Genomic DNA, 14,393 nt, shown 5'->3' with positions numbered 1-14,393 from the left:
TGTTCGGCGACCCAATCGGTTGGCAGCAACCCTCCTTCCTCCCGAAACTCGGTCAAGTGCAAATCCTGTGCTTCCCGCCCTGGACGACCAAACATCAAAAAGAAGGGGGAGTATCCAGTGGTGCTGTGGACCCGGTTGTTATAGGCCCATACCAGCTCGGCTACATGCTCGGGCCACCTCCGTCTTTTGGTGTCCTCCAAGACCCGCAACATCTGGAGCAAAGTCCGATTGAACCGTTCGCAGGCACCATTTCCCTGAGGATGATACGGCGTGGTGCGGGACTTCTGCATCCCGTAAAGTCGACAAAGCTGTTCCATCAACTTCCCCTGTAAGCAAGCCCCTTGATCGGAATGAATCCTCTCAGGGCACCCAAACTGCCGGACAAAATGCTCAACAATGGCTTTGGTTGCAGACTCCGCCGTCTGATCCCGGGTGGGGACCACCACCGTGAACTTAGTGAAATGATCAGTCATGACCAGGGCATACTGATGGCCACTAACGGACTCCCCAATCAGAACGTAATCGATCATCAACAACTCCAGGGGACGACTTGTCTGAATGGTATGTACTGGCGCATGTTGTTCGTTCGGTTTGACCACGCCGCACCTCCGACATTCCCTGCACACCTTCTCCACCAATGTCCATAGCTGAGGGGCGAAAAACTGGCGCTGTATCCACTGAAAGGTCTTGTCTACCCCTAAATGGGCTCCGCCATCGTGCGCCTCCGTCACCAGTGCCTGGAGGGATACTTCCGGCACCACAACCTGTTCCACCCTCCTGAGTTCGTGACGGAGATACACTTGTCGACGCAGCGTTCCGCCGCGGACGAGTAATCGGTCCCAACTCCGCAGGACCTTCCGGCAGTAGGGGGTCAGCCAACTCCTCTCCCACTGGCTAGGCCAATGTTCCTTCTGCTTCCATCGCCGAATGACGTTCAGCCCTGGGTCACTCTGCTGTAGAGAAGCCCACTCTAGTTCAGTATTCTGGAGCAGGGCAGCACATTCAAGTACTCGTGACCCTTCCAGTGTACCTGGACACTCAATCCTGGTCAAGTCGGGGACCTCCGTATCCTCATCCTCACTGTACCTCGAAGTCGGGGACATTGGCACAGGGTGTCGTGACAGCGCATCTGCATTCCCGTTACTCTTCCCTGGGCGATAGTGTATTTTATAGTGGAACTTTGCCAACCGGGCTACCCAACGCTGCTCCAGGGCGCCCAGTTTCGCAGTCTCCAGATAGGCCAGGGGGTTGTTATCCGTGTATATTTCCACATGGGTAGCGGTCAGGTACTCGGCGAACTTCTCAGTCACGGCCCAGACTACAGCCAACAACTCCAACTTGAAGGAACTGTAGTTGTCCGGGTTCCGCTCAGTTTCCCTCAAACTCCGACTCCCATAGGCGATTACTCATTCTCGGCCATCCTGTATTTGGGAGAGAACTGCTCCCAATCCCTGTAGGCTGCCATCGGTATAGAGCAGGAATGGCTTGTCAAAATCCGCATAGCCCAGAACCGGAGCCTCCGTGAGCATCTCCTTCAGGCGGCGAAATGCCTTCTCCTGTGCCTCACCCCAAGCCACTACCTGTGTTTTCTTAGTCGTGGGTAGCCCTCGCAGCAGGGCATGCAGGGGTTCCGCGATTTTTGCGAAGTCCTTGATAAACCACCGATAGTATCCAACCAACCCCAGGAACGCGCGCAGTTCGGTAGTAGTAGTGGGTGTCCCCCAGTCCTGGACTGCCGGCGTCGGGCAGACCCCTTCTCGGGACACCACATGTCCCAGGTATTCCAAACTTGGTTGCAAAAGATGACACTTGCGGGGCTTGAGCCCATATTTCTCCAGGCGCTGCAACACCACATCCAGGCGCGCCAAATGTTCCTCCAGAGTGGGGGCGAATACTATGATATCGTCCAGGTATATCAGCAAGGCTTCGAAGTTCAAATCTCCCAGACACCTCTCCATCATCCGTTGGAATGTAGCCGGGGCATTGGTGAGCCCGAAGGGCATGCGCAGGAATTCAAACAGCCCCATAGGAGTTGTGAAGGCGGTCTTCTCCTGATCCGATGGGCTAACCGCCACCTGCCAATACCCACTGGCCAAGTCCAGCGTGGAGAAATACCGGGCATTCCCCAGGGCCGCCAAAGATTCCTCTATCCTAGTCAACGGGTAAGCATCTCTCACGGTACTGCTATTCAACCGCCGATAATCCACGCAGAACCGAATGGAACCATCCTTCTTCCGCACCAACACGATGGGCGCAGCCCATGGACTTTTGCTCTCCCGAATGACCTGATTATCCAACATCTGCCGCAACATTTTCTTGACCTCCTGGTAGAGTTTGGGGGGAATGGGGCGATATCTCTCACGGATAGGAGGGCTCTCTCCAGTGCGTATCTCATGTTTCACATCTTCCGTATATCCGAAATCTTCTTCATAGCGGGAGAACGCCTTCCGTCGTTCCCACAACATCTGCTCCAACCTCTGCACCATACTGGGGCTACATTCGTCCAAGCAAACATCCATCTGCTCCCTGATAGTCCGACCGCACCAATCTGTACTGGGTTCTTCTTCCTTATCCAGGCTCACTGCCATGGACCAGGACCCGGGTTCGTCCGCATGCAGCAAGACCTGCCGCCCCCCGGACACTCCGTCCCTGGTGACCGCCGTTATGTTGGCAATTGTTGCTCCCGCCGGGATTTTCTTCCTTTCATCCAGAAGATTGCACAGCCGTACCAACACCCGGCCGTCCCTCACTATTGCCAGGGTTCGGGCCAGGATGACCCCCGAATCCATTCCGAAGTATCCATTGGGTTCCACCATGACCTCTAACCCCTCCAGATGTTGGTGAGTCCGCACCTCGAGGGGGAGGACCATCTCCTGGCGGGGAGGTAACTCAATCTGTTGCCGACCACCGGTCCGAATTGCTCCCAGGGACTCCTCTCGATGTTCAGCTTCACAGATTCTCCCTACCTGCTGAAAGGCTTGTTGTACCGGCCGCTGAATACCCATCTCCTTCCAGTATTGCGGACCCTTCTCCCGAAACAAAAGCTGGTTGAGATCCTGGAGGACGTTCATGCCCACAATCACGGGCCCGTGACTCAAGCCCAAGCTCCCCACAACCAGTATTCCCTTCCTTCCCAACGCCTGTCCGCAGATCGAAATCTCCATCCACACAACTCCGACAACCGGAATAGGAAGGTTGTTGGCCGCCGTGAGGGTGACCCAGCTTTCCAACACGGAATCCTTCAAATGGGAATAATGTTCCAGGAAACAAACCTCAGACATGGTGGTGACCTGCGAGCCAGTATCCAGCAGGCATTTCTGCTCCTTTCCCCCAAGACACCCAATCACCACGGGACACTCCCCCACTATGTCGGCGGAATCCACTATAGTGGCTTCTCCCCCGACCACCTCCCCCGCGGGTGGTCCCGCTACCGCGAGGGACTTTAGTTTAACGGAGGATCTTGCCTGGGCTCGTTACATTCCCGGGCAATGTGTCCAAACCGATTGCAGCGGTAACAACGGGGACCCCTACCTTCCCTGGGGCGGGCACCTCCTGCATTGGACCGTGATTCCTTGGGCCGCCGATGCGGTGCCCTATCCTCGGACCCCTCCGAACCTCTCTGCCTGTGCACCTCATCCCGCAACTGGGAGATTTCTGCCTTCATTTCCAGAGTGACCTTGGCGAATGCCGCCTTCAGATCCTGGACACAGGCTTCCATGGGACTGGGTTCTTGGCTGGTCCCCGCGGACACCGGTGCCGACCATTGTGGGGCCATGGCGTAAGGACCGAAATTAGCATTACGGTCTCTAGCGACTGCCTCCACTTGGACCTGACGGAAGGTCATTGTCTTATCACTGGCGATTTTATCCAACAGGATTTGTCGGATGGGAATACTCCGGAGGCCCAGTGCGAACTGATCCCTCAACATCAGGCTGGGGTTGACCAAGGACCCCAGACCTTCCGGATCACGCCGCGTAATTTCGCTCAGCATGTCCTGTAGCGCGTTAGCAAATTGGGGTATGGATTCGTCCTCCCTCTGAAACCGATTGAACAGTTGCTGACGCAAGGTTCCTGCCGACGCAGTGTTCCCATAGGTACCCTCGAGGATTGAGAGTACCTCATCTAACGTCTTACGTTCCTCTTCCGGAACAAGGATCACCGATCGCCAGGCATCTCCATCCAGCGTATTCAACGCCAAGTGTAGCTGCATTTCTGGAGGCACCCCATACAGCTGGATGATTCCCTCCAGTCTCTTCTTCCAGTCTGCCAACGGCATGTTCTGACCATCATACCGAGGGGTATGCGTCAAGGCTGGTCCAAAATTGAATTTCCTCTCTACTCCCGGAGGGGCGTCGTTTCCCGCTCCCGGAGGAGCGACGTTCTCTGCGTTCGACATCCTGCCGACTACGCCAAATGTAAGAGGGCAACGTCAGGGCGTATAGGGCCTGCTGCCGTGCAGATGTACCACTTACCGGACGCCGCACGCTCTCACTCGCAGGTGCCGGAACACTCGAGAGTCCTGGAAACACTTCTGGACGACCCGGGCCCCAAAAACCTAAGAGGAAGAAGACCGTTGAATATCGTCTCCCCAAACCGTGGATCGCAACACCCTATGTGGCTGAGGAAAATGCGCCTTCGGGCTAGGTGGGGGTCATCACCGGCGTCCGCCTCAGAGCCCGAATTTCACCTATCGGCACTTTCGCACCAGGTGGAAATTCCGCCTTGCACAGCCGTGCAAGGCTCACCGTTGCCCTGAAGGAAGGGAGATAGAAAGAACACAACCAAACACTCAGACCGTGGTTACTCACCGTCTCACACTCCGGTACTCCGATCTTCTCCAGTACAGGTCCCTGTAAGGAGTCAAAACAAAAGAAAACCGCCGTGCAGGGCCTAACTAGACCTAGTGTCACACCTTATCCTAACTACAACGGCAGAGCCCTCAAACTAACTCTGTGGGTGTGGTGCAACCAAACTATGCACAAACTTCATAACAGTAACTTGCCCTGCACGGTAACAACACACATCGGAATACCACATAACACGGTGCTGTCCTTGTGAATACCTACCCGCCAGATGCAGGGGGTGAGCGCTGCACGGCCTACTCACCTCCTGTGCCTTCCCCGGTATGGGTCACCGGCCTACCTACCTTACCACCTAAGAGTGGTCTGGGCCTGGTACCCAGTGCCACCTTATTCACCTCAGGGACTTATCCCCTGGGCCTAGCGCCCCCTATCTGCGCCCAGGCCGAGGGCCTGACTTCACCACGAGCCTAGTGCCCGCCTAACGTATCAGTTGGGTGACCTGGGCCTAGTACCCAGAGTCACCTTGATGTACCTCTGGCGGCAACACACACTTGGGCCTAATGCCCCCTAACGTTTCCCCAGGCCTATTGCCTGATTATACCCCCACGGGCCTAATGCCCGCCTACGGTGTCATCGGGGGGAATTCGGGCCTAACGCCCAAATCCCTGGGGGGTAGTGGTCGGGTCTAGGCCGGCGGGCCACGGGCCGAGTGGCACCCCGACTGCGTGTGGCCTCGGCCCAGACTCGCCGACACACTTGCGCCACGGGCCGAGAGGGCCCGACTAAATACCCACAGGCCGGGTGGGCCTGAATGTGCCCACGGGCCTAGTGCCTGAACACCTGGTGGTCTAGGGAGGAGGAGTTACAGGAAGGTAGTACAGGCCCACGGCCTCTTACCAGGACCGGTGGGAGAGGCTGTGGAGGGGAGCTTCGTTAGCTCTTTTGCTTCCCGCTCCACACAGCACTCTCCGCCGATCTCCCGTCTCTGCTGGGCCGCCGCCGCCTCCGTCCCGTCTTCTGTCGCTGTCTTCTGCCTCTTCCGGCGCCGCTTTCGTCGTCCGCGCTGGCCTCCTGGCGTCGTCTTCGGGAGCTCCTCTCCGCTCCGTCTCCGGCTCACTAATGACCTCCGCCGCCGCCTAGCGCCTGATATAAGGCGCCGGGAGGAGGCGGGGCCATGACGCGGCGGACTCCCATTGGTCCGCCGCGGCAACTCCTCATTGGGCGCCGGGCCGCGAGCAGCGATTGGCTCGCGTCCGGCACCCTTTTCAAATCCGGGGCCGCCGATTGGAGGAACTTGGATCCTTTCGGATCCTCGTTCCTCCGGACTCCGCCGCGCGGCCGCCCGCCGTCTGACATTTGTAATGTGGGGATGTGTTCTGTGCCGTGGGTTTAAAGTCATGCTCCTCTATGCTCCTGTATGGGTGGGTACACACTAGAAGATGCACTCTTTGAGCGACATCGCCTAGTGTCTTCCATTACCTGCTGGCGGTCGGTGGCAGTGCGTACACACTGAGCGATATGACAACCATATTGCTCAGTGATGTCATGCCGTGGCCAGGCCGTGCATGCCGTTTTTGGACAATAGTCCAAATTGAGCTTCATGCACGGCCGACTGCAAGGGCTGTTCATGACTCTCGGGGCCGCGCATTGCTCGGCTGCAGAGGCATACACACTTAGCGATAAATGAAACAATGTCGCTCAGGAAGGAACACCTTAAGTCCATATTTGCCTATGCCTGTATGTGCTCCTCTATGTTGGTATGTGCCTATGTCTGTATGTGCTTCTGTCCTATGTCTGTATGTGCTCCTCTATGTCCATATGAGCCTATGTCTGTATGTGCCTCTGTATGTCAGTATGTGCCTATGCATATATGTGGACCTCTATGGGTTGGGAGCGGGATCCCAACAGTGAGGATGCCAGTGGACAGAATCCCGACACTTCTTGGTAAGTAAACTAACTCTACCCCTTACAATCTCCCTAACCCTCCCCTCATACAGCCTAACCCTACGCTTCTCCTCCCGCAACCTAATACTACCCTCACCCTAGTGCCTAACCCTACCCTTCGTTCCCGCAGCCTAATACTAACCTTCCCTGGCATAGTGATGGAAGGAAAAGGGGAGAGAGAAGAGGGGAGACATAGAAAGAGAGAGAGAGTGAGAGAGAGCGAGAGAGAGAGATGGGGGGACACAGAGCGAGAGAGAGAGAAAAGGGAGATACAGAGAGATGGGGGAGTGGAGAAAAAAGGGAGGGGGAGACAAAGAAAGAGAGAAGGGGGGGAGACAGAGATAAGGTGAAGAGAGAGAAGAGGAGACAGAGAAAGAGGGTGGAAAGGGGAGGCGGGAAAGGAGAGAAAGGGGGAAGAGAGAAAGAAACGGGAGAGAGAAGGAGGAGACAGAGAGAATTAGAAGGGGGGACACACAGACAGAGAGAGAAAAGGGGGGAGAGAGAGAACGATGGGAGACACAGGGCGGGATGTACTAAAGGAAAATTATGTTTTGGTGGTTTGCACCGCATTTTCAAATGTTCTAACACCCAGCTGCCCACTTATCGATGGGCATCACCTTCTTTGTATGGTTATACCCTATAGAAGCCTATGGTCATCTTACCATATCCCAGCACCTCCACCGCCCAGTGCTTCTCATGCCAACCCCCCATACCTGTGTGTAGGTAACCTCCCATCGCACTCCCAGATTCCAGCCTCCTCCTCCCCCAACAACACAAACCTTCCAGTTGCAGGGAGGAGGAGCCTGGGACTGGCTGCAGATGTCACCTCCCGTGGCTGGGATGTGATAGAGACAATCGCACACCCTCCCACCATGGACTAGTTGGTAACGAACGGGGCAGCCCTTGCCGCATTGCGATACTAATTGTGATACTCGGGCAGTTCTTGGTCCATCAGTGATTGTAAAGCATTGAAACGCCAGGCCATCTCATCACAAACAGCAAGCAGTTTATTTAAAGTTCACACAGGGTCATCACAGTAATAACATTTAATCCATTGTTCTTCTTCCTCCAGCACAAACTTTGTTTCGATTATATCAGATTACAGCAGTTCAGCATTTCCTTACATTCGCTTCAATGGCAATAACAGCATAAACCATGATGGGACAGCATTACATTACATACCTGCGCAGTCTCTGTGAATCAGTAGTGCGGCGGCCACAAACTGAAGATCTTTTCGGTGTGTTCTCCCCCTATTCACTGGGGGCTCTCTGCAGTCTATCAAAATGGGATCTCTCATGGACTAGTTTCCTACCATTCACCCAGATAGTCCTCTCTCAAAGACTCACACCTCCCGTCCTGCTTCTAGGGTACCCCTCAAGGTGGGGATCCCCCTTGGTTCCTGGTTCCTTTCACTGTACTCTGCATACTGTGGCTCTCACACTGCACTCTCCATCTCTCACTGAAGCTGCTGACTCTCTGTTACACTGCAGATCTGGGCTCTCCCTCTCTTCATAGCAACACCCACATGCTGCTCTTCTCTCCATAATGCCAGGGACCATGGAACTCACTTTCGCCTGTCCACGGTCCCCGGACTGCGTTTCTCCTGGACACTAGCATGTGCCCTCCATCTCTCAGTCCAGCATACTGCTTATCTGCCTCTGTCCTTTATTTTTCTCACTTCCTGCCATATCCCCCTACATGTTGCAGGGTCTGCCAGAACTAGTTTAACTGGTTTGGGGCATAAACTCCACCACTCACTGATAAAAATCAATTGGCTTTTGGAACTTTCCAATATCTCTTGTCTCCTATCATTCCAGTATGCCACATAATCACATATGCCACACATGCAGTTAGTATCAATGCGGAATGTGGCAGTATGTGACCAACGTCTTAGTACATCCTGGCCATGGAGAGAGAGAGAAGTGGGGTGACAGAGAGAGAGAGAGAGAGAGCACGAGAAGGGGAGAAGACACAGAAAAAGAGAGAAATAGGGAGACAGAGAGGAAGAGGTAACAGAGAGAGAGGGGGGGGGCAGAGAGAGAGAGGGGAGAAGTGTGTGAGAGAGAGGGCTGAGAAAAGATTGAGCCAGACCCCCCTAATCTCCAGTACATGCATCACTGTTTACCCCCTCCCCTCGTACAGGCAGCACTGTGTACTGTGTACCTCCTTCCTTCCTCACCCCCCCCCCCCCCCCGTTCAGGCAGTACAGTGTGCCTCCTTCCTCCCTACCCCCAAACAGGAAGCACAGTGTACCTCCTCCCTCCCTACCCCTATACAGGCAGCACAGTGTAACTCCTCCCTCCCTACCCAAATACAGGCAGCACAGTGTACCTCCTTCCTTCCTACTTCCATGCAGGCAGCATAGTGTTCATTCTTCCTCCCCACCCCCATACAGGCAGCAAAGTGTACCTCCTCCCTCCCTACCCCCATACAGGAAGCACAGTGTACCTCCTCCCTCCCTACCCCCATACAGGAAGCACAGTGTACCTCCTCCCTCCCTACACGCATACAGGCAGTACAGTGTAACTCCTCCCTCCCTACCCCCATACAGGAAGCACAGTGTACCTCCTTCCTTCCTACCCCCATACAGTCAGCACAGTGTAACTCCTCTCTCCCTACCCCCATACAGGAAGCACAGGTTACCTCCTCCCTCCCTACCCCCATACAGGCAGCATAGTGTACCTCCTTCCTTCCTCCCTACCCCCATACAGGCAGCATAGTGTACCTCCTCCCTCCCTACCCCCATACAGGCAGCAGTGTACCTCCTTCCTCCCTACCCCCATACAAGCAGCACAGTGTACCTCCTTCCTTCCTCCCTACCCCTATACAGGCAGCATAGTGGACCTCCTTCCTCCCTACCCCCATACAGGCAGCATAGTGTACCTCCTTCCTCCCTACCCCCATACAGGCAGCATAGTGTGCCTCCTTCCTCCCTACCCCCATACAAGCAGCACAGTGTACCTCCTTCCTTCCTCCCTACCCCCATACAGGCAGCATAGTGTACCTCCTTCCTCCCTACTCCCATACAGGCAGCAGTGTGTACCTCCTTCCTCCCTACCCCCATACAAGCAGCACAGTGTACCTCCTTCCTCCCTCCCTACCCCCATACAGGCAGCATAGTGTACCTCCTTCCTCCCTACCCCCATACAGGCAGCATAGTGTACCTCCTCCCTCCCTACCCCCATACAGGCAGCAGTGTGTACCTCCTTCCTCCCTACCCCCATACAAGCAGCACAGTGTACCTCCTTCCTTCCTCCCTACCCCCATACAGGCAGCACAGTGTACCTCCTCCCTCCCTATCCCCATACAGGCAGCACAGTGTACCTTCTTCTTCCCTACCCCCATACAAGCAGCACAGTGTACCTTCAACAGCAGCGGATCCCCCTGTAATTGGAGCAGGCAGCAGTGGATCCCCCTGTCATTGGCACCGGCAGAAGCAGATCCCCCTGTCATTGGCACCAGCAGCAGCAGATCCCCCTGTCATTTGCTTATTAGCAGGCCAGCCCCTCTTGTGAAATCTGAAAAAGATAAAGAGAGCATCAGAACGTCTAATGGAGGCTGTATGGTCCACATAGACACGGAGAGCTCTAACCACATCCAAAGAATGTTCTTCAGCTGACAGATCTGGATAGATAAAGTCCAGGACTACAGTCTCCTGATTGAGGTGGAAGGATGACACCACGTTAGGCAGATAACCAGGCCGAGTATAAAGAACTGCCCTGTCCCGGTGAAATATCAACAAGGGTGGACAACAGGATAATGCTCTTAAGTCCAAAACCTTCCTTGCAGATGCAATAGCCAGCAGGAACAGGACCTTGGCCGTGAGCCATTTAAGGTCCACAGATTCTAGAGGTTCAAATCGAGCTTCTTGAAGAGCCTCCAATACAACAGACAGATCCCTTGGAGCCACTGAAGGGACATAGGGTGACTGAATACGTATCACACCCTGAAGGAATGTATGTACATCAGGAATGGAGGCAAACTTGTGCTGGAACCATACAGACAAGTCCGATATCTGCACCTTGGGAGAGGCCAGATGAAGTCCTACTGTAGATCTAATCCTCAGTGAAAAAAAGCCAAAAGTCTGGAAATTCTGAATTTCGAGGTGGCATATTTCTTAGTAGCACACAAAGGGCCGAATTCAGACCTGATCGTAGCAGCAAAAATGTTCTCTAATGGGCAAAACTATGTGCACTGCAGGGGGGGCAGATATAACATGTGCAGAGAAATTTAGATTTGGGTGGGTTGTATTGTTCTGTGCAGGGTAAATACTGGCTGCTTTATTTTTACACTGCAATTTAGATTTCAGTTTAAACACACCCCAACTAAATCTAACTCTTTCTGCACATGTTATATTTGCCCCACCTGCACTGCACATGGGGGGTCATTCCGAGTTGTTCGCTCATTGCCGATTTTCGCAACGGCGCAATTAAGGCAAAAATGCGCATGCGCATGGTTCGCAGTGCGCATGCGCTAAATATTTTAACACAAAACTTAGTAGATTTACTCACGTCCGAACAAAGAATTTTCATCATTGAAGTGATCGGAGTGTGATTGACAGGAAGTGGGTGTTTCTGGGCAGAAACTGCCCGTTTTCTGGGAGTGTGCGGAAAAACGCAGGCGTGTCAGGGAAAAACGCGGGAGTGTCTGGAGAAACGGGGGAGTGGCTAGCCGAACGCTGGGTGTGTTTGTGACGTCAAACCAGGAACGAAACGGGCTGAGCTGATCGCAGTGTAGGAGTAAGTCTCGAGCTACTCAGAAACTGCTAAGAAATTTCTATTCGCAATTCTGCTAATCTTTCGTTCGCAATTCTGCTAAGCTAAGATACACTCCCAGGGGGCGGCGGCTTAGCGTGTGCAATGCTGCTAAAAGCAGCTAGCGAGCGAACAACTTGGAATTACCCCCATGGTTTTGCCCATTAGCGAACAAATTTGCCGATGAGGGTGGTCATTCCGGGTTGTTCGCTCGTTGCCGATTTTCGCTATGCTGCGATTTGCTGCTAAATGCGCATGCGCATGGTACACAGCGCGCATGCGCTAAGTTATTTAACTTAAAACTTAGCAGTTTTGCTGGTGTTCGTACGGCGCTTTTCAGTCACACTGCCGATCGGTAAATGATTGACAGGAAAGGGGCGTTTCTGGGAGGTAACTGAGCGTTTTCTGGGAGTGTGCTAAAAAACTCAGGCGTGTCAGGAAAAACCGCGGGAGTGTCTGGAGAAACGGGGGAGTGGCTGGCCGAACGCAGGGAGTGTTTATGACGTCAAACCAGGAACTAAACAGACTGAGCTGATCGCAATCTGTGAGTAGGTCTGAAGCTACTCAGAAACTGCAAATAATTATTTAGTAGCAGTTCTGCTAATCTTTCGTTCGCTATTCTGCTAAGCTAAGATACACTCCCAGGGGGCGGCGGCTTAGCGTGTGCAATGCTGCTAAAAGCAGCTAGCGAGCGAACAACTCGGAATCACCCCCATGGTTTTGCCCATTAGCGAGCAAATTTGCTGATGAGGGTGGTCATTCCGGGTTGTTCGCTCGTTGCCGATTTTCGCTATGCTGCGATTTGCTGCTAAATGCGCATGCGCATGGTACACAGCGCGCATGCGCTAAGTTATTTAACTTAAAACTTAGCAGTTTTGCTGGTGTTCGTACGGCGCTTTTCAGTCACACTGCCGATCGGTAAATGATTGACAGGAAAGGGGCGTTTCTGGGAGGTAACTGAGCGTTTTCTGGGAGTGTACTAAAAAACTCAGGCGTGTCAGGGAAAACCGCGGGAGTGTCTGGAGAAACGGGGGAGTGGCTGGCCGAACGCAGGGAGTGTTTATGACGTCAAACCAGGAACTAAACAGACTGAGCTGATCGCAATCTGTGAGTAGGTCTGGAGCTACTCAGAAACTGCAAATAATTTAGTAGCAGTTCTGCTAATCTTTCGTTCGCTATTCTGCTAAGCTAAGATACACTCCCAGAGGGCGGCGGCCTAGCGTGTGCAATGCTGCTAAAAGCAGCTAGCGAGCGAACAACTCGGAATGAGGGCCGAGATCAGGTCTGAATTAGGCCCCAACTGAAGTAAGCATGTCACACTGTGTAATAAATTCTGGCAGAGGCCGGTTTCCGGACCTTCAGCATAGTTTGAATTAGAGATGAGCGGGTTCGGTTCCTCGGAATCCGAACCCGCCCGAACTTCAGCTTTTTTTACACGGATCCGAGCGACTCGGATCTTCCCGCCTTGCTCGGTTAACCCGAGCGCGCCCGATCGTCATCATGACGCTGTCGGATTCTCGCGAGGCTCGGATTCTATCGCGAGACTCGCATTCTATATAAGGAGCCGCGCGTCGCCGCCATTTTCACACGTGCATTGAGATTGATAGGGAGAGGACGTGGCTGGCGTCCTCTCCATTTAGATTAGAAGAGAGAGAGTGAGATTGAGACAGAGACACTTGATTTACTGGAGCTTAGGAGTACTAGAGAGTGCAGAGTTTACTAGTGACTGACCACTGACCAGTGACCACCAGTGCAGTTTTATTTAATATAATCCGTTCTCTGCCTGAAAAAAACGATACACAGTGACTCAGTCACATACCATATCTGTGCTCAGCCCAGTGTGCTGCATCATCTATGTATAATATCTGACTGTGCTCACACAGCTTAATTGTGGGGGAGACTGGGGAGCAGTTATAGGTTATAGCAGAGCCAGGAGTACATATTATTAAAATTAAACAGTGCACACTTTTGCTGCAGGAGTGCCACTGCCAGTGTGACTGACCAGTGACCTGACCACACTGACCACCAGTATAGTATACTATATTGTGATTGCCTGAAAAAGTTAAACACTCGTCGTGTGACTTGTGTGGTGTTTTTTTATTCTATAAAAAACTCATTCTGCTGACAGACAGTGTCCAGCAGGTCCGTCATTATATAATATATACCTGTCCGGCTGCAGTAGTGATATATATATATTTTTTATATCATTATTTATCATCCAGTCGCAGCAGACACAGTACGGTAGTTCACGGCTGTAGCTACCTCTGTGTCGGCACTCGGCAGTCCATCCATAATTGTATACCACCTACCCGTGGTTTTTTTTTTCTTTCTTCTTTATACATACTACATCTCATTATCATCCAGTCTATATTAGCAGCAGACACAGTACAGTACGGTAGTCCACGGCTGTAGCTACCTCTGTGTCGGCACTCGGCAGTCCATCCATAATTGTATACCACCTACCCGTGTTTTTTTTTTTCTTCTTTATGCATACTACATCTCATTATCATCCAGTCTATATTAGCAGCAGACACAGTACAGTACGGTAGTCCACGGCTGTAGCTACCTCTGTGTCGGCACTCGGCAGTCCATCCATAATTGTATACTAGTATCCATCCATCTCCATTGTTTACCTGAGGTGCCTTTTAGTTGTGCCTATTAAAATATGGAGAACAAAAATGTTGAGGTTCCAAAATTAGGGAAAGATCAAGATCCACTTCCACCTCGTGCTGAAGCTGCTGCCACTAGTCATGGCCGAGACGATGAAATGCCAGCAACGTCGTCTGCCAAGGCCGATGCCCAATGTCATAGTACAGAGCATGTCAAATCCAAAACACCAAATATCAGTAAAAAAAGGACTCCAAAACCTAAAATAAAATTGTCGGAGGAGAAG

This window comes from Pseudophryne corroboree, chromosome 7, assembly GCF_028390025.1.
Source record: "Pseudophryne corroboree isolate aPseCor3 chromosome 7, aPseCor3.hap2, whole genome shotgun sequence".
NCBI classification, from domain to species: domain Eukaryota; kingdom Metazoa; phylum Chordata; class Amphibia; order Anura; family Myobatrachidae; genus Pseudophryne; species Pseudophryne corroboree.
This window is presented reverse-complemented; position numbering follows the sequence as displayed.